Genomic DNA, 20386 nt, shown 5'->3' with positions numbered 1-20386 from the left:
AAATGTACTGCATCATATTAAGAAACCAAAACAAATGATCAGTGGAAAGTTCATGTTAATCTCATATTTTTAATTAAATTACTACGTTTAGATGATTAAATCATTATATCAGCATAGAATAATTAAATTAAATTTGATTGTGAAACCTTAAGGGGAATTATTTTGTGTTTATTTTTAATTTAAAAATACAAAACCAAAAAACAAAAAAGCAAAGAATCGAGGAAGATTGAACTTTCTTTCCATCCCATAAATCCATTAAAATACCTTTCAGCAAATTTTAGGAAATTACTTTTGAAAAATCTTGTAAACACAGGCAGACGCAGAACTAATTAGTCTGACGTGTGATGCAATGGTCCTGAACACGTAGAGGATGTACAAAACATCTGGGATTAAAAGAGTTAGATCACATGAATAACTTTGGCCTCACACGAGTAACTCTGGCCAGTTCAATTTCCATAAATAAGAAATAATTAATATTGCTGTATAAAAATAAGAATAGCAAGTTGAAGCAATGTAGAAATCCCATTATGACAAGTTGAGAAAGGGTCATTAGGCTAGCTGAAACAAAGTCTTCAAACTTTAATGTGAAAACAAAGTAACTGATTGAAGAAAACTATTTATTTTCACATACAAAAAATGAGATTTTGTCAGTATATTTAGCTAAGCTTTTGGCAAGTCTGACATTGATGGAGAACATTGGTGATTTCACAGTTATGAAAGAGGTATACTTACTGAAAAGTTCATCAGCTGAGTACATGGTACCTAAATTGCAAACGTTCAGACCTCCTTGAACTGCCAAGACTTCAGTGCAAGGAGTTCAGTTTTGTTCATTAGCCCCAAAGCTGAAATGGCAGCACATAATTTCAATTTAAAAGAGATTTTATCTGATTGTGAGGAAAAAAAAGCTCTGGTATGGAAAGAAACCACTATGTGCAGTTGCTGAAATGAAGACTAAACGGTCTACACATGACTAGCTTAAAAAACCCATGTTATTGGAAAAGGGGAGTTTCATGCTCAGTTTTGGCATCAAATTGAATTCACTTCCATAAAGCATATAAAAAAGTTTTTTCCAGCCACTCCTGATATCTCTACTGAAAGTGACATATGACATAAGCAATTATTGTGATAATCTGTATTTGAAAAGAGACTCTGACAAACAAATTACTCTCCAAAACTTTTAATTGCTTTTTAGTACTTTGGTAATAAGCTAAATCCAAATCACTGAAAGAAGATTTTCCAGTTGTGTAAATATTTGTATGATTCATTCTGCAAATAAAACAGTGGTAAATGGGAAAGTCTAACTTTCATTATTTTCTATTCAAATAATTAAGCAATTCTATATAGTTAAACGTGACAAACACTTGGAAGAATTTTTATAGACAGTCAAAACCAGCATGAAATAATTTCTAGAAATCCAGAGCTTCGTAATTTCCTTAAACTCCTAAAGATAACATAGCTGCTGTTCATATTGTAAATATTGTTCATACAATATTTAATATAATCAAGAGATTCTGGCATGCAGCATGCTGCTGTGAAGGATAACTCAATGGACCCTAGGGTGTCTATAATTTATGGACTAATGTGATTGACTTCTAGTCACATTTGCATACCAGCCATATTTTGGTTGGCGCATGCTCAACTAGACCTCAGCAAGATTTATCGCCCTTAGCTATTGTGTGTTATCTGTCTTCCCAGAGACCAGTTGAAGCCAGATGGAGCAATCAGGACCATCACTGGTGTCTACTGCTTAAGCAGAAAAGGGGCAGGGGGAAGACACACCGTCACAGGGGGTGTGAAAACAAAGCCTTCCTCACTGCATTTCTCTGCCAGGTTCAGGGATGAAACAAGTACTTTGCATATGTATGTACTATATTAGTATTGTCAAATAGGTACTAAAACTCTGATAATACCCAATGTAACTTTATATTTTGATAGCTTACCTGCATATCAAAATTTTATTGCTGTTGATCAAAAAATACTGGTTTCACCTGCTGTGCTTTTAATATAAAACACCTGCATTCTCTAAAATGTCTTTTGCCAATGAAAACGTCAAGACTTCCAAAGTAAGCTGTCTTGCCTGAAGATAAATCATGTTGTATTACACATTTACAGATACAATTTCACATTACAAAAAATATGATTTAGAGGCTGAATTTTCAGGCAAAAATAAAAATACATATAATCTTATTCTATTTATTACAATTTATTGTAGTATTCAAAAATATGCAATCTTCAGACATTGAATTTATATTTTGTCTGCAGTGGGTTTAGGTTTTTTTCCCATTTTGCAGAGTCAAAATTCAACAATTCCCATAATAAATGTTACTGGGCATTTTGTTTCTTAGATTAGCTACATTTGTTAACCTGGGCATATATGAGAACTAATTGATCTATATATATGAATACTTGCTGGTAAATGCAAGAACAATTTTTGGGGTTTTTTTGTCTTTTGCAAGATAAGAAATATATATATAATCATTATTAACATTGTCTGCTGTTTGACCTGAATTATACAAGTGATGTTGCAAAAGTAGGAGGAGTAGTTGTTAAACCATATTGTTGTGCAGCCATTGGGAACGACCTTGAAAAGATGGAGAAATGGACTGACAGAAGTCTCATGAATTTCATCAAATAGAAATGCTGAGTTCTAGCCTTAGGGACAAATAACTCCAGTTATCAGTACAGGCTGAGACTGATTGTAGAGCAGTTCGGCAGAGAAGTTTCTGGTGGTGCTGGTGGGCACCAAGCAGAATGAAAGCCAGCAATGTGCCCTCATGGCTAAAAATGACAACAACTTACTGGGCTGCAACAGGAGGACTGCTGCCAACAGGTCAAGGGAGATAATCCTTCCCTTCACCCAGCTCCACTGACATACATCAGTGAAATGGGTTTCTGAAAAAATTTTCATTTTTTCAGAGAGTGCTGAACTCACTGATGAGATCCTCGTTTCAAGGCAGCACTGGGTGTGTTGGAGTGAGTCCAGTGAAAGGCTATGAAGATAAATAAGCAACTGCAATATATGCCTTAAGAGGAGAGACTGAAAGAGCTGGAACTGTTTAGCCTGGAGAGGAGTGATCTTATTAATGTGTATAAATATTTGATCGTGGGGAGTAAAGAGGAGAGAAACAGAATCATTGAACATTTCAAGTTGGAAGGGACTATAAGGATGATTGAGTTCAACTACCCACTTATTGCAATGACTACCTAAAACTAAACCATATGACTATGAGCATTATCCAGATGTTTCTTGAACTCTGACAGGCTTGGTACTACCACCACTTCTCTGGAGATCCTGTTCCAGTGGCCAACCATCCCCCTCAGTGAAAAACTTTTTCCTTTTCCCCTGAAGTAACTTTGTTCCATTTCCTTGTATCCTATTGCTGGTCATCAGAGAGAGGAGATCAGCACCCTCTTCCTCTGCTGTCCCCCTTGAGAAAGTTGTAGACTGCGATGATGTTACACCTCAGCCTTCTTTTCTCCAAGCTAAACAAGCCAAGTGACCTCAGTCATTCCTCATAATTCTTGTCCTTGAGACCTTTAACCATCTCGGTCCTTCTCTTTTGGACGCATTCTGATAGTTTGATGTCCTTCTTGTATTGAGGTGCCCAAAACTGCACCCAGCACTCGAGGTAGGGCTGCACCAGGGCAGTGCAGAGCAAGGTGAAACAATAACCTTCCTCAACCAGATGGCAATGCTGTGCCTGATGCACCTCAAGACGTGATTGGCCCTTTTGTATATCAAGGCACACTGTTGACTCATGTTCAATGTGACATTGAACTGGACCTGCACTTCTCTTTCCATGGGGCTGCTCTTCAGCCTCTTGTCCCCCAGTTTGTACCTATAACCAGAATTGCCCTATTCCAGGGGGAGAATCCAGAATTTGATCTTGTCAAATTTCATACGGTTGGTGATTGCCCAGCTCCCTAGTCTATTCAGATACCTCCATAATGTCTCTCTGCCTTCAAGGAAGTCCACAGCTCCTCCCAGTTTAGTATTGTCAGAAAAAATTACTTAATGTACATTTGATTAAATGTACATGATTCTTCTCAGTGAGGGCTGGTGACAGGACAAGAGGCAATGGGCACAAACTGAAACATAGAAAAAATTTCCAATTAAGTTTGTAAGAAAATACTTTTTACTTTGAGGGTGATAAAACATTAGCAAAGGTTATCCAAAGATATTGTTGGGTCTTCACATTTGGTTATATTCAAAATCCAGTGGGATGTAGCTGTGAGCAACCTGCTGTAGGTGATGACCCTGGTTTGTGCAGGAGGTTGTATTAGATGATCTTCAGAAGTCTCCTCCCACTTCAATCATTCTGGGTTTCCAGGTTGCAGTTAAAATGATGAATGGACTTTGTCAATTTAAGGTATGTTTCTTTAGTTGGAGCACTCAAAACTTTATAAATTTTTAGAGATCATTATAGTTTTTGAATAGACCTCTGAATATCGTACAGTTGAGCATCCCACCGTCTGTACTCTTTGTCTTGGTTTAAGGATTATGTATGTAAAGAATACTGCTATATGCAATAACAGCTCTTGGAGCAATGGAAATTACAGTCACCATTGGCCATCCTGCTCTGCACTAGATATTAAATAAACAACTAAAAAGCTCAGAGGAAAAATTGCAAAAAAATAAAATTCACTTTGTTAGTCAAAATAATCTTGAATAATGTCTCTCTCTCTTCATCTATGAGCTGACAATTAGGTTTTTGGAATAAACTGAACAGAAAATAATTTTCTTATGTGGATATTTATTTGCACAGTTGTTCTTATTTAGTGTGCAAATTATCTATATGATCTATGGTGAGGTTTGGGAAGCTGGTCAGTGCCTGAACCACCGGGTAATTCCTACCTTGTCAAGTGTGGCAAGCAGAGTTTATAAAAAAAGATAAATAGAAAAACAAAAAATACTGGAGAGTGGGAGAATGGGCAAGGTAGATTCAGCATTGTAAGGTAGAAAATAGAAGAAAACAGAGAGCAGAAGATGAATAGCAAATGGAATGGATTTAAATAGGCCAGAGACAAAGGAGGATCAATATTTTCAATGTGCTGCTAAAAGAAAGTTGAAAGAAGTCTATCAGTAAGCACATGATGAAGTGTTTTCCTGACAAGACAATGTCCTAGTTAATAAAAATGCAGAATATCCCACCTGTGAGAAGGTTACTACCATATTCACCACAACACAAGAAAATCTGTGCATGGCAGAATGCTCTGTGATTAACAACTCTTTTTGTGAAGGTGTCTGGAGACAGTTATGTATCTGCACTACTCTAAGCTGTAATAAGGGAGCAGCTGTATTCAAAGAACAAAGCTTGACATTTATCTTCTCTGAAAAATAAAAAGATTGAAAGCAAATAGGGTTTTGGTTTGTTTGTTTTGGGGTTTTTTTGACAGCATTGAAACTCCTTCGTGATTAGCTAGAGAAAAATATTAAATATCACTAAAAGGTCATAAGAACTTATGTGGTCTGAAAACTAGGGGGAGCACAAATTGATAAACAGGTTTGGAGAAAAATATTTTAAAAGTAATGTACTAACAGATGACTTTTTTTTTGAAAGAAGGAACTGATAGAGATGAGGAAGCATAAATTGCCTTTCATTTTATTTTGAAAAAAATCTTTGTATAGAAAAGGAGAAAAACCCTGTCATGAATCCTCAAGTACTTTTACATTAATGTAAATAGTTGGTATGAATAGAAAATCAGCCTTCCTTTTGTTGCAAAAAGTGACATTTCTCAAATAGTAAACCAACACTTCATAAAACCTCCATCCCCCTTAGTCATTCAAAAATTACAGAATAGAAATAAGTATTTTAAACTCTCTAATGATAATTTCATGGGGTTTGCACTGCATAAACATTCTTTGTATAAATATAAGCTCAACAACTTCATATTTTGATTGTAGATATAAGGATGTTTTGACATTTTATTCTGTACAATTTAGTTCAGGTTCATCTTACAAAAAAAGTGAATTTTTATTTTTTCAGAGATTCCCAGTCCTTTCTGCTTTATTGAAGAATTCTTCTTTCAGAGAGAGGGCAAATATCCTTCTTTTTTTGAACTTAGCAAGAAGAGATTTTAACTCTAAGCACTGGCAGTTGCTGAAGTTTAAAAAGCTTTGAATTAAATATGGTTAATACAGAGAATAAGTTAAAAGCAGCTTGATTCAGTTTGATAGGGTTATTTTATTCAAATAAATTTATTAAGTCAGAATTTATAAAACTGTTAGATAAAATATGTGTCAAAAGCCTGTAATATAACTTTTTAAGCATTTTTACCAATGGATTTCCCAAGAAAATGGGAAGCATGAAGAAACTTGTATAAGTCTGTAATGATTAAGATAGGAAGATTTCTTCATGGCAAGTGTTTTTAAAGCTTTGAACTCTAGACGTTCTCAAACATTTTCCTTTAATTTTTCTTCAGCAAAAAGTCCAACAGTTCTCCATAAATATCAGTACACATCTTCATTTAAAAAAAGCAAAGAAGATCAGAAGAGCAAATTATTAAACTACTAGATTCTTTGCTTAAATTCAATAAATATGTCTAGCTCCCTTTTGAACCTCAAAATACTTCCTCTTTCCATGAACTCCTGTGGCAGGAAGCTTCAGATATTCGTGACCTGCTGTATAAAACCATACTTTCATGTCTTTCGGAATTACTATCTATCAGTTTTACCAATTGTCCCCAAGTTCCAGAACTGTGAGAAATGGTGAGTAAAAGTACCACTGTCATCTTATACAATACTTTCACAGGTCTGTAAATCTGTTTTCATATATCTCTTCAGGGTTTTTCTCTGTAAACCAAAAAACCTAAGGTGCTTATTCTTCCATGACTGGTGAAGATTCCTCCAAGGTGTGTTAAACGGATCATGACTTGAAAATACTAATTCCCAATGGTCTTTAACTGGTCTCTAAACAGACTAAAACCCCTTTTGCTAAATCATTTTCGCAGAAATGACTGACTCCTATTGCTTTTGCATTGATAAGACATGAATTAGTTCAAAGGACTCCTGCTACCTAGATAGGAAAATGTTATCTCAGTTTTTCAGATGAAGAAACTGAAAAGTTGAAGAGGCTTCCTAAGGCCACAGGGTAAGGTAAGGACAGAGCTGGTGCTTCATCTCTCCGATGCCTGTCTTCTAGTCTAGAATTATAAACATCAAACATCCTATATAGTTAATGCATAGTTAATAGATAGGATAACAGTGGATATATTTTGCTCATGTGGAAAATATAAAATAAATACAAAATTTTATATCAATCAGTTACTACGTCTGATATTTTCAGCAGATATTCAAAGTATTGGAGGAGAAGTGAAAGGGTAATTTTTATCTTCCTGGCAGACTATACTCAAACAGACTTTTTTCACTGACTGTAAGCTTGCTTCCATTACAGAGTTCAGATTTGAAGGAAATTTTCTTCCTGACTACTTCTCATTCATATTCAAAGATTTTCATTCTGTGGTTATAGTTCTCAAGTGTGAACTTACGTGTTATTAAGAAGTATCAGACTAACAACTCTGGAGAATAAAGGTTTGTATTTATACCTAGACTAGATACTGTACAGCTTTTTTCAAAAGGTCATTAGCTATAGGTGTAAAAATGACCCAGATCAAGAAGCGAAGTAGTGATCAAAGTACTGATCCTTTCCCGGACTTTCTACAGGTACTGCACAGCAAATATCCAGACTTTCTTCTCAGTTTGAAAGTATGATACCAAGGATTATTTCCCCTGTAATATTACATTTGAAAGCATTAGCTTTCCAGGAAAGACGTGAAGTAACAAAATGTAACTGAAGTACCCAGAACGTGCTCTTTGTAGAATACGAGGAATCACAAGAGCCACTTAATTAATGCTGCTTTCACAGATGGTAGGCTTAGTGTCACACCAAAGCCAACCCGATTTCCCCTTAGGAAAATCCTTAATCATTGGTAATCTTAATAACAATTAGCAATTACAATAGTATACTATATAACGATTACTCCAATATGACAACCTGAGCTCTACTCTTTGTTTAAATGTAATTAACTCCAATATGAGAATGAAAAAAAGTGAAAAAACACCACCCATAGGAAACAAGTACTTGCATAAATGAGTGCAAAGAGACAAAATTTACCATCTCTGGAACCAGATAGAAATCGAAGGACTGCATTTTAAGAATAATATTTTAAAAAAAGAGTATAGAGGAAAGAACTTGGAAAAGTAAAAGAAATGAAGTCATTCTTGTTCAACTTCTGGCCACTGGAAAATGAACACCTTGTTGTGCCACTCTTTGTGAAACAGGGAGTCACATTTTACTATACACAAAAAAAATAGGTGATGGGAAAACATGGTTCTAATTGTCATTCATAGTTTCAGGCTATTAAAAGGTCATATTGAAAGAGAAAGAAACAATTCTATGCCAGGATGCTCATGCTTTGGCAGAAGTATTGCAAATATGCAAGTGCTGTATAAAATTTAACAAGTACTGAAATAGAGGCTGGATGGTTCTTTCTCCTTTCTATTGGTCACCTTGAGGAGGGGTTGCCCTTTGAAGTATTTGAAAGAATTGACTTTACAGAAAAGTGTGTTAATATTTTTCTTAAGGAGTCTAAAAAGACATGACTTAAACAATCGTTTGTAGCTGGTACAAAATGTACCAACATTGGTCTTTGTAGAGCATTATACAAGCTCTCCACATGGACACCACTTCACAAATGTAAGGTGACACATGTCCAGAGCCAAAGATTGCTATTTTCCTTTAAAGAAATTTCCTGAGGACAAAGTGGTCATTATGGTCAAAATCCAGTCACTAAACAGTTTTTCAGAGAGGCATGTCAGAGAGAGAAGCAACTGTTCCTTTAGCAGCTCCACTGCAGCCTCATTGTGCCTGGGGCTGGGCAGGGCAGCACAGGCTCCCCAGATGTGCTCTATGCCCTGCCTTACTAGGTGGTTGCAGAGGTACTTGGGGGCTGACACGCCAAACTGCTCCTCAGCATTCAGATATCATGCAAGAGTTTGGAAGAAGAAAAAGTCAAGGCTAATAATGAAAGAGTAGATACAGTGCAAGTGTGCAGTAAATAATGATTCAAATTCTAAAAACTGCACCACAGGAAATTGCCTCTGTTGCTGAATTATTGCAACAACATATGATATCATTAAGAATTTTTCCTTAAGGACTTCCCTGTGAGCATGAGTGCGACTTGATCTTGCTTAGTCTGTGGTATTTAATGAGATACTCAATTATTGTACCAGAGTCTGTTAAGAAAGAAAAATAAAGTGCTGAAGGTCTAAATTGTGCTGACCTACATAGGGAAGCCCAGGCACCCACGGTCAGAATGGATTTATGGCCATCGGTTACACTGGCAACAACTTTCTCCTGATTTTTACCACGTGGTACGTTCTTCCTCAATATAGCATATCATCTTGCACAGGCTTACTGTGAATCTCCTATTAATGTAATAAATACTTTTTCTTATTATTGACTAAAACTATTTATTTTGTCTTCTTATAAACCATGCCATACATATGCATTTACATCCTATATTTAAGGATACTTTCTCCTCCTGATGAAAATTACTTTTGTGTTCCTGAAACCATATCTTCAACAGAGAGGAATAACAATTCAATCACCCTTCATAGGTGTCAATAAAAACAGAATTTATCATGAGCAGAATTTCTTTTGTTTAAAGCAGGTGCTGTATACCGAGCACATGGTGTTTTCCATAGGGCATTCCACATAGATTTTGCAGGATATTATAAAGCAAACTGAGAGCAATTAATGTTCATGAAAAATAATGTTAATACAAAATTATCTGCATGCAATCACTAAATATCTATTCGTTAAACCCGATGTACTGTTGGCACAACATCTCTATTCAGGTCACCAACACTGGAAGGTTTGTGCCCAGCACTGACATTTACTTAACGCTATGTAGGTCAGTTCAAAGCAATATCTGATCTTTAGGACATAAATTATGAAAGACATAATTCATATCAAGACAAATTAGAGTCTTTTCAGCATACAGCATATAACATGTTCTAATAACATTAACATTTTCATCTATTCATTAGGGACATGAATCTCAGAATTAATTATTCTACTTAAACAGTGAAAAAGACCTTGAGACCAGAGAATACAGAAAGATTCAGAATTATATTTTGTATCAATAGCAAATATAATTCTGTGTTTAATACTTATCTTTCAGGGGTTTAATACCTCAACTTAAAATTATTTTGGTATTACAGTAGGTGGATAATTAGTCTGCTCTATCATTGAATTTGATTTTTAAGAAAATCAGTCAAGAAACAATCAAAATTAAAAAAGGAATAGCGAAGGAAAACTTCATAATAATATTAATGGGAGTAGAGATAATAATATTACTGATGATTGTACCAACATGATAAAGGATCATTTTTTTTGGTATGTTTTCTCATTTAACTGGTGTGAAAAACTGTTGAATTATTCTATTAATACTACTACAACTTTATTAATTCTAAAATTCTGTATTATATAAGTAAACAGTCAAGTGTTCCTGTCTCCTAAAACATCAGTTAAAAAGTGACATGCTTATATCATGCGCCAAATAGAGATATGTTGGGTTAGTTTTTGTATCCTTTGTAACTGCAATGAATTTGAAGAAGCACAGCAGTTTACTCAAAATCTCATAACCTCCAAGAATGACTAATTTTAATAATTTTGGTCAAAGTTAATACTCTTTGATTGGATTTCCTCTTTGATTTAAAAGTAGCATTACTGCTTTCTTGGTTTAATTTTACACACATTTGTTAAAACCTTCCCGTGTTTGCTTTCTTTGTTGCTATTTATTTTCAAGGTGACACTGAATTTTTTTAAAAAGAAAATCTATTATAGACCTTCATAAAGGTTTTCTGCTGACTTAATGCCAAAAAACCACAGAATTTCACTGGGGATCCATCAAACACCTTCAAATAGCCTGAAACATTACAAATGTTAGGATGGTTTACTTTTGGTAATGCAGCTGAATTGCTTGGGGTTTATTCCCTATGTAAAAAAGAGAAAATTAGTCTAGCAGACATGGGCTAATATTTTCTGTCACTATGCTGTAAGCTGTGCTGTACAGATAAGCTCTAGAAAAGACTAAAAAATAAATTTAGTCCAAAGAGTTTTTGCTGTACATACTGCACTGTACATACACCCTCTGAATGTCAACGCAATTGCTATTACCTTATCAGTAATTAACTTATGCACTGTCCATCTTTGTTGTCTGCTCTCATCCTTACCTTTCATTTACTTGGAATTCAATTAGTCTCACTGTAGTGGTAAAGAAATCATTCATTGGCAAGTTCAGCTAAGTAAATTTTCCTTTCCTAAAACAAAACTTTGAAAATGCCTCAGAACAATTTACTGTTATATTATTCACACAGAATAAACATCATCACATTATCTTCATGATCATAAGACTTTGATTAGACAACAAACTAATCCTATCTAGATGTTCAGAGGACATCTGCTGAACTAAAGGGTTTTCTGTAGTCAATACATATGAGTACATAATATCTGGATTTTGTAGCATACTAAGGATGTGCACTAATTCTAAAATCATCCCAGGGACAATTGTATGGTAAGTTAGGGCCTTGTGATGGTCTGAACATGTCCTGTGATTAAGAAGTGAGTGGTATGTTATTTAAACATTGACTGTTCATCCTGTTTTAATGCTGTAGGAGCTGGAGCCATTAGATAGAGCAGACTGTAGTAAATCAGAAATGAAACAGAAGATATAATTTCCTTGGTCTTTGGGTTCTCACTCCCAGAATTAAGTATCTGCCAAAGGATTTGGAGTAGGTTAGAGGACATTTTCTGCTTGGCATACTGCAGAACTGATGACAAGCAGCCTACATTCCTTCTTACAGAAAATGCCAAAGGAAGGTAGAAGCAACAAAACACACCAATGGAATAATAAAGGCAAGTGATTAGAAAATGCAGATCAGAGGTAAGTCAGGCTAGGGAAGACAACCCCTAGAGAACTTTAATTAAAGCCCTTGAGATCAAAGTTATGTCAGGTTTTCAAAATATTTATTAAATGAATTTACCTCCTAATCAATAACTTTTATGATTTTTTTGTATCCAGGTGAACTACTCAGAATAAAAATTAAGCAAGTCTGATACTCAAGAAGTATCTGAAAAAGTTTACAGACTCCATGCCTTTCTATTCCTATGTTATATTGTATTGTCTAGGAAAGACCTATGTCTGGAAATACATTTTCTCTCCTTTATTACCTTCCAGACTATTTACTGTGAAGACCCACTGCAAAAAGTAGAATTAGCCTTACTTGGAAAGTGGAAGCTAAAATGGTAACTGTCCATATGTATAATCAAAATGTTTTTTAGGGGAAAATAAAAGACTGGTAAAATAATCCAAAAGTATTTTAGGAAAATAATGGAGTTCTTACATATTACACACCACCACTAAACTCAAAGAATGAAAAATATGGATCTAGGGCTTTGAAGAACTGTTTATATAATTAAGTATATAAATCTCAATTAGCATTATTTTGCTATCACTGAATTTAAGATTAATAAGTAACAAATATCAAAGACCATTATCTTGCTCTCATTTAAGATTTCTACGACTTTAGAGTTTCTAAGTTGGACTTGAATGGAGATCTCAGAAGGAGAGCAATTCAGCTATCTTAATATCTTTCCCTTTGTGTTTAATATATGGTTCCGACTATTGTCTAAGGAATTTTTTAAATCTTCAAATTATAGGAGATAGTACATAGCATGAAGAAGATGGACCTCTTTGCAGTATTTTAATACTGATGCATCGAAAAAGAGTTCAATTAAAAAAAGAGAGAGCCTATAATCTTTCATTATTAGAACACTAAATTGCACAGACTCATATCACTAACTTCTAAGCGCTTCTGTTTGGTCCCCGTTCTCTGTTCCAAATGCAATGTAATTGAATTCATAGTAAATCTGTCTGCACGAGGAGGAATGGTTAACTAGCCAAAATAAAACTATGTCTAAACTAAAATGTTCGTAGAATGATTCAGAACTAATGTGCAAAAATGAGTGCAGGTTATATATTGGGCTGAAGTGGTGTTAAGACATGGTTTCAAGGAGTTCTAAGAGATAAAACTATAGAATATTTGTTCATTTGACATTCAGTAAAAATGACACAGCTTGGTAGTGCAACAAAGCAGTCTCTGGGACTCTTTCTGTCGTATCAAATATGTTGCAATCACAACAGCTGGTGCTGGTTCAAAGTCACTCAAGGGCCAGCAGATCAGTTCATAAGATCAGGCTTTTTAAAATGTCGGGTAACATCTGTCCACAACAAGGAATCTGCATCAGATCAGGTTTCATATGTCTTTCTACTGCCATATAAAACCGTTATAAATTTTGATTTTTGTGCTTTAATATACACCAGTGCAGTCACATGTTTGTAGTAAGGCAGCTTTGACCTTGAGCTACAGCTGTGGCCTGGCAAAGGAACAAGTAAAACATCATTAAGGAAGAAAGTGTGAGGAAGAGAAGAAAAATGGCTGCAGATAGAGGAATGTGTTTGGACATCAGAAGAGACGCTGATGACCTGTCAGGAGACAGAATGGGGCACATGCACAGAAGCTAAAGACCAATTAGTGATGAGATACAGATGCGTGAACAAGAACACTTAACCAATGACATATATTATATTAGCACATGAACAGAGGAAAAGCAGATAAAAAGAACAAGTTTGTTTATAATAAAATCTTTTGCCTGCCAACCTGCAGTCTGAGAGCATAATTTAGGCCACCATCACATGTTCACAATTGTTTTGCATCTCATTGCCTCCATTGCAGAGTTACTTGTGACTGTTGAGGTGTCATTTTATGGTTGTGGAACATGTTGGTATGATAATTTAGAAAATCAACCCACTGCAATCAAGAAGATGAAAGATGATGCTACCTTTTCAGTCTTGTTTCCTGCTTTCATATTCAGTCCTTTCAGTGTTCTTTCTTCATATATGACTCTATTACTTAAGTCCTGTAGACTAACCTGTTCAAGATCTAAATAATTCTCTTCAGTTTTATATCATCACTGAGAACTTGATTTTTGTCCAAAAGCTCATATAATCAATAACCAGTATTGTTTGAACAAGGTTCGCTTTTATAAAAAAAAAAAAAAGGAAAAAAGTAGTGAAATGAAGCAGAATGAAGTAAAAGATCCTGCACCTCTTGTTGGTCTTGTAATTGTAAATGCCCTACTGAGAATTATTATAGACTCACCAGTTGTCCTTGGCCCTATAGGATACACCAAAATTGAACCATTCTAATCTATTCTTTCACTTCAACCAAGTACTTGAACTGATGAAGAGAGAAAAAATGTATTTCAAAGTGGAAACTCATCAATTGGGGAAATGGTTAACAGATACCTTGAAAGCTTGAAGGTCCAGGGACACGACATCAACCTTTTGTGTCCAATGATGGACCAATCACTGTGGCTGCTCTTCTAATTCACATCCCTCTCTCTTCAGCTGCTAGACTAATCCTGCTAAATTTACCAGAGAAAAAACTTTAGCATGCCCCTATAATAATAGAAGTATCCACATCTGAATGTTTAAACACTGGATCTTTCCAAAGCAAATTACACCACGTGCCATAGTTGCCTTTCATTTACTAATGTCATTTCAATCTGTGACCAATATACCAACTATGCTACCAAAAATTTATACGCACTAAATTAGCACTGAAATACCATGGTAACCACTATTCTCTGTCTGCTGTTTCCCTGACCACAGAGTTTAACAATTCTACAGATACTATTTTCTTCTTGCACCCTGTTGCGTTTTTGCCCTTTTCACATTCATTAATTTCATATGTGTTTTCTCTTCTGGGGAAACTATTTTCTTGTCTTGAGTATAAGATTATATAGTCAGCATAAATATTACTGGTTTACTGTGTGCTGTGTTTATGCTAAGTCCACTTGAGAACCCCTTTATTAATTTTAATTGTCCCTCTCAGGATGAACTTTGGTTTCTTTAAAAACCTGTAAAGAAATTGAAAAATACCACCGCTTTGGTTTTTCAGCTATAGGCTATCTCTTTTCATCAATCTAATATGCTGGTGTTCTGTTTTACTGAGAAATTCCAGGAGAAAAAGATGAGTCAAAGTTTCCTGAGCCATAAGAAGTTGTACTTGTTGGGTTTTCTGAGCTAAAATGAACATTGGTATAAAAAAATGCCAAGGTAACTAACTTGATGTAAGTTCTTTCATGTCAGGTAACTAACTTCTTGTAAGAATACAATTTTTAGTTTATTAGTCTAGTGAACTTCAACCTGCCTTGATGAAGCAAATTTTCTCTGAATATATATTTCATTAAATGCTTTCAATTAAATGTAAGAAATCACTTTTCTATTATATGACTTGGAAACACAATCACTAGGAGAGGTTGTGGAGTCTCAGACCTTGAAGACACTAAAAATCTGACTGGATGCAGATTTTGTGCAAACTTATGAAGGTGACTATACCTTGTGTAGAGGGGTTGGATTAGGGGATCTCCTGAAAGGCCTTCTCACCTCAGCTACTCTGTGATTTTCTGAACTGCAAATTCTGTGGAAATGCTCTGATTCCAGGCACCAGAGGACAAAACAATACTACATTGCCTTAGGGGCACCTCTCTGGCCAGTCTTGTATTGACCAAGTTGAAGAGAATCATTACTCAAAAGCAGCTAGCTTTGTTCAAGTATAAACCACCTATCAAAAGGGAGAAAAGTTAGACTAAAAGGGATGTAAAAAACCCAATAAGTAAGATTTAGATTAACTCTTGATCTTTTTTTACTACTTCAAACTGCATCTCTTTTTTCCCATTAGCTCTTCTATTTTCTCCTTTTCCTGGAAAACAATGTTTTTGTCATTTAGACAGGCTTAATGAAAGAAATCCACAGACAAGGCTGCAGAAACAAAATAAATTGCTTAAGTGGAAAAGAAAACAACCTTTGTTTCCTAAGTTCTTGTTTTTCTATTTATCTCTCTTTGTCAGGCTTTGTATAGTACAAAGCTCACCCGAATTCTGGCTAAGTTATATTAGAAAGGCAGAGATAAGAGGTCATGGGGTTGTCCAGAGTTGAAGGATGCCCCTAAATAACAGGATGTGCTACTTTCAGGACTAGTAAGCTTGGGCTATTCAAGCTCAGTACACTATAATACAAAATGTTTCGGAGATTTCCTGACCAGATGGAGGTTCACCTCTCCATACTGTATAGCCAATGCTATAAAACCAGAAAAAAAGTGTGCTAAAGTAGCTGTCAAAATTTCAGGAAATGCAGAAGAAGAAGATACAGAGAAAGCCCATAATTTTTAACCTGCTAAGGTCAGAACATCATGTTAGTGAAAAATCAGTCTTGTATTAGAAATTTACCCTGAACTCCTGTAGTCACATTCTTTACTCTGCTTTGTCTAATCAAATTTTGCCATCAGCCCAATGATACAAGTGAACAAATATTAGTGAACAAAAATTAGCTGAATGCTACCTTCACAGACAGGAAAAAAAACTGCACTGTCTGCATGGAACAGGCAGGTGCTGCTTCTTTTTTGCATTCTTGAAAAGAAATAGATTCTGTGTCATTTATTTATCTATGTAGGTGGCCCAAGAAAGCAATCTGGGTGAGTTTTTTAACTTCAGCTTATCTGATCTAATTCTCAATAAAAGGCTATATAGATTCCTCAAACTCTGTGTGGTACAGTAGGATTTAGTGTAGAAGTAGAGAAAGGTTAAGTACAAAGGAGCAGTGTGAGGCTGTTCTCACCTACACTAGTATTTACTTGGGCTCATTTTACAGGGCTTGAATGTATTTGCAGTTGCAGCTTGACAGGATTTGGGACTGAAAATGGGGAGAGAGGTGATCTTAAGCTGAACACAATATGGAAGAAGAGAACAGAAAGTAGTTTAGTTAAAGCTTTTTTTAAGTAGTACGAAGAACAGGGGAGCAAGAGATGGAAAAGAAGAACAATCCTGCATCTGTTCTATACATGACAGAGAGACATTCTTCTTCAAGATTGTGCTGGGACTGTTATACTATCAGAAAATTTTCTTTCTGCTTAAAATAAAACCAAACAAGAAACAACTTTTAATCAGTACCTTCAGCCTACATCCATTTAAATTATGGTTCAGAAAGTTCTTAAGGTAAACAAAACAATTCAGGTGAAAATCGCCCAGTTTAATCATGGGTATTTGAACAACAAATAAATTGCAATTCTCTTGGTAGATGCTGAATCAGCTTACCAACAAACACTGCAATATTAACTATTCTGAACCAACCTTTTTCTAAATCAGACGGAGGGACACAAGGGCAGAGCTGATAATATCAAGCATTACAAATGCAGCATAATAACACTTCAAGTGCTTATCCTCGGATTTTCTGAGGTGTTTCTCTTTAACACACACACATTATTTCCATGTCCATTACAAGTTGTTGACAGAAATGTTCTCTGCTGACTTAACAGCATTCTTCTGAAGGCAGGGAGTACTTTGCCCCTGCATCCAACTTAGACTGTGTCTAATGTAACTGTTCTGCCTCATTTCCACCATATAACTTTTCAGAAATTAGGCACCAGCAAACTTGCATTGTATTTTTTATACTATTTTCCCAACAACTTACATGATGGTAAGTGTTTTTCACTACAATATTAATGTGAGCAGTCATAAAGGTGGGCTGGTGTATTGGGTCTGGCTGAGCTGGACTTCATTTCCCCATAGTATCCCTGACAGTGCTGTGCTTTGCCTTGGTAGATAGAAGGATGTTGATAACACACTGGTGTTTTGGCTGCTGCTGAGCACAGCATCAGCACTGTAACATTCCTTCCTCAATTGAGGGCAAGATCCTGGGAGGGGACCCAAGTAGGCCAGCTGACTCAAACTAACCGAGGGAATATTTCAGACCATATGATGTCAGCTCAGATATAAAAGCCAAGGCAGGGAGCAAGAAGGTGGGCATTCATTGTCTCCAATGGCTGCCTGCTGAGAAACCATTACATATGCTGAAGCTCTGCTTCTCGGGAGCGGCCAACCATCGCTGCTGATGGGAAGTAGAGAATAAAGTGTGCAATCTTTCACTTTGCTTCACTTTTGTGCATGCAAGCTTCCACTTTGCTTTCTCTTTAAATAAACTGCCTTATCCCAACCCCTGAGTTGTTTTTCTACCTTACTGTCTCCCCTGTCTGGCTGCGAAGGGGAGTGATAGAGCAGCTGGGTGGGCATCTAGCATCCAGCCAAGGTCAACCCACCATACCTGGTTAAAAAGAGAAAATTACTGAATGGAAGAAAATGGCTCCTAGAAAATACTGAGAAAGAAATTGTCTGCCAAAGCAGGAGCTGGAAGTCTCAGAACTAGGCCTGTGAACCAGAAATGTCCTTAAAAAATGCATCTGGTAACTTTGGAGGACAGCTGGGGTATCAAGAATCCAGAGACATCCTGAGATACCATCAGTAAGAACAAAACCAAGAAGCCCTAGTGACAATTTATCATCTGAAAAAGTAGAAATAGCCAGGGTAAATAAAATTAGTCTTGAGGAACTGAAAGCACAATTTAATAATTTAATTATTGGCTGTTACAGATGAAAAATCGAAATTAGCAACATTATTGACTGCTTGAAGTGGTGTAGTCCTACTCCCTCTTATATCTCTAGGCTATAAAAAGCTGCATTTTTATTTAAAATGGAGTTTCTTTCTCTGAGAACTTCTCTTTCTATAAATAATTTTCCTTTCCTGAAAAGGTTGAATTTCACACAAACTTTTTCTACAAGATTTTGGATGCTCACTAACGGTGTCCAGATGACTCCGTGACGTGGACCCTCTTTGAAGTGACTCTGTCTCTCATTGTGTCCACTTTGGTCCCACCTTGGGGTCAGTTTCATTTGTCCTCACACCTTTGGGATGGTTGGATCCAACTTTGGGACTGATTTATCCTCCCCTTGGGATGGTTTCACCCTTTCTGAAATATACTTCCCTTGGTACCCCTTCTATATATATCCATAAAAGTAACCTATCATAAGAATATCTGCTTTAATATTGTTGATAAGTTTCTTCGCTAATAAGTTGATTATAACCTGTAATGTACCGACTTGGTTGCTGTTATTATATTGGTTGTTGCTATAGGATTGCTTGTTGCTGTAATTGATCACTGTCGTGTTATTGATTGACATTAATTAATCATTGATTGCTGACAGTAATTTGTAATAGCTTGATATATTTATATATATTTACTTTATTGATCTAAGGTATACTTTCTAGTGGTGATTTCTGTGGATTTGTGATAATCTGCAATAAAGTAGAGAAATTTAGAGGATAAAAGCTTCCATGTCTTTGTGTATTAAGAAATCCTATGAGCCCAATGTGGCACTCTCTGCACACCCATAGTCTTAGGTCATAACAGCTATCTATATGATTATCCACATCATATATCCATACACTGTATATGACTTTTTTTTCCTGTGTGTTGTGTCTTTCTTTACTCTTGGTAAAAAGAGAAAGAAATATTTTGATAGAAACTCACAAATCTACATGGTGAAGCTACATCAGTGAAACTCATCTTTAAACTCCAGATTTGAATTTTGCAGGCTAAAACTTTGATTCAACCCATTACTGACAAACTGTGCATTTAGGAGCCAGAATTCAATAAGCCTCTCACTTGTATTCTTTTGCTTACTCTTGCAAACAGTAATTAAGTGTAATTACATGGAAAAAGTGTTGATTGAAAAATGTATATTTGCAAACCTGACTTTTGAATTACGTTTAAAATATAGATTCTCTGATCCCTTTATTCTCCAAACACAGCAGGAAATTGCAGTGCATACTATCTTTTCAGTGCAACAGATCTCAGGATAGCTGTAAGAAGGGTTGTGTTCTATGCAGTCACATTTGTCTTTGAAATACATTTTTAAGAGGGGGTTCAAAAATAAAGGCATTCATTGCACAGAGAAACTGGCTTGTAGGTTCTAGAAATAAAATGATGCAATTATAAAATAAAAATTTTCTGTGTTGATTCTTTGTTTCAACTTAGTTACTCTGTTTCAGAAGTCACTTATTGAGGAATTTTGCTGTGCCATAGGGACAAAATTACTTCTACAGCATATTTCTCTTTGTAGACAATTACTTATGCTTTATCTTTTCAGTAAAAATGCAGACTTTCAACATGAACTTAGGTATCTGTTTCACTATCTTGCACAAAAAATAAGAAATAGCCTATCTAGACTGTAGAATATGTAAGAAAACATCTTATGTGTGATATTTATAAAGTTTATGTTTTGCTGTTACAGTAGAAATAACTCAAAATATAAAATGACAATAATTGCATGCTATGATTAAATAGGAAATCCATATACAACTAAAAACTAAAGGATTTTGTTTACTCCCTTGATGTCGCCTTTGAGGTCTCAATAAAATAGCAA

At 35.5% G+C, this 20386-nt stretch overlaps 1 long non-coding RNA gene across 1 annotated transcript in view; it reads left to right on the top strand.

Annotated features, from left to right (window-relative positions):
• Positions 1–19289, top strand: part of LOC113970111 — a 210942-nt gene extending 191653 nt beyond the window's left edge. Inside the window, exons 2-3 of the long non-coding RNA XR_003535042.1 lie at positions 7049–7096; positions 18713–19289. This is a non-coding gene — a long non-coding RNA (uncharacterized LOC113970111). The remainder of the gene's footprint in view (positions 1–7048; positions 7097–18712) is intronic.
• The last annotated feature ends 1097 nt before the right edge of the window (positions 19290–20386 follow it).

This window comes from Neopelma chrysocephalum, unplaced genomic scaffold (assembly GCF_003984885.1).
Source record: "Neopelma chrysocephalum unplaced genomic scaffold, ASM398488v2 Primary Assembly neopelma1_23, whole genome shotgun sequence".
NCBI classification, from domain to species: domain Eukaryota; kingdom Metazoa; phylum Chordata; class Aves; order Passeriformes; family Pipridae; genus Neopelma; species Neopelma chrysocephalum.
Note: the sequence above shows the minus strand (reverse complement) of the source record. Positions and strands in the feature narration are given on the sequence as shown.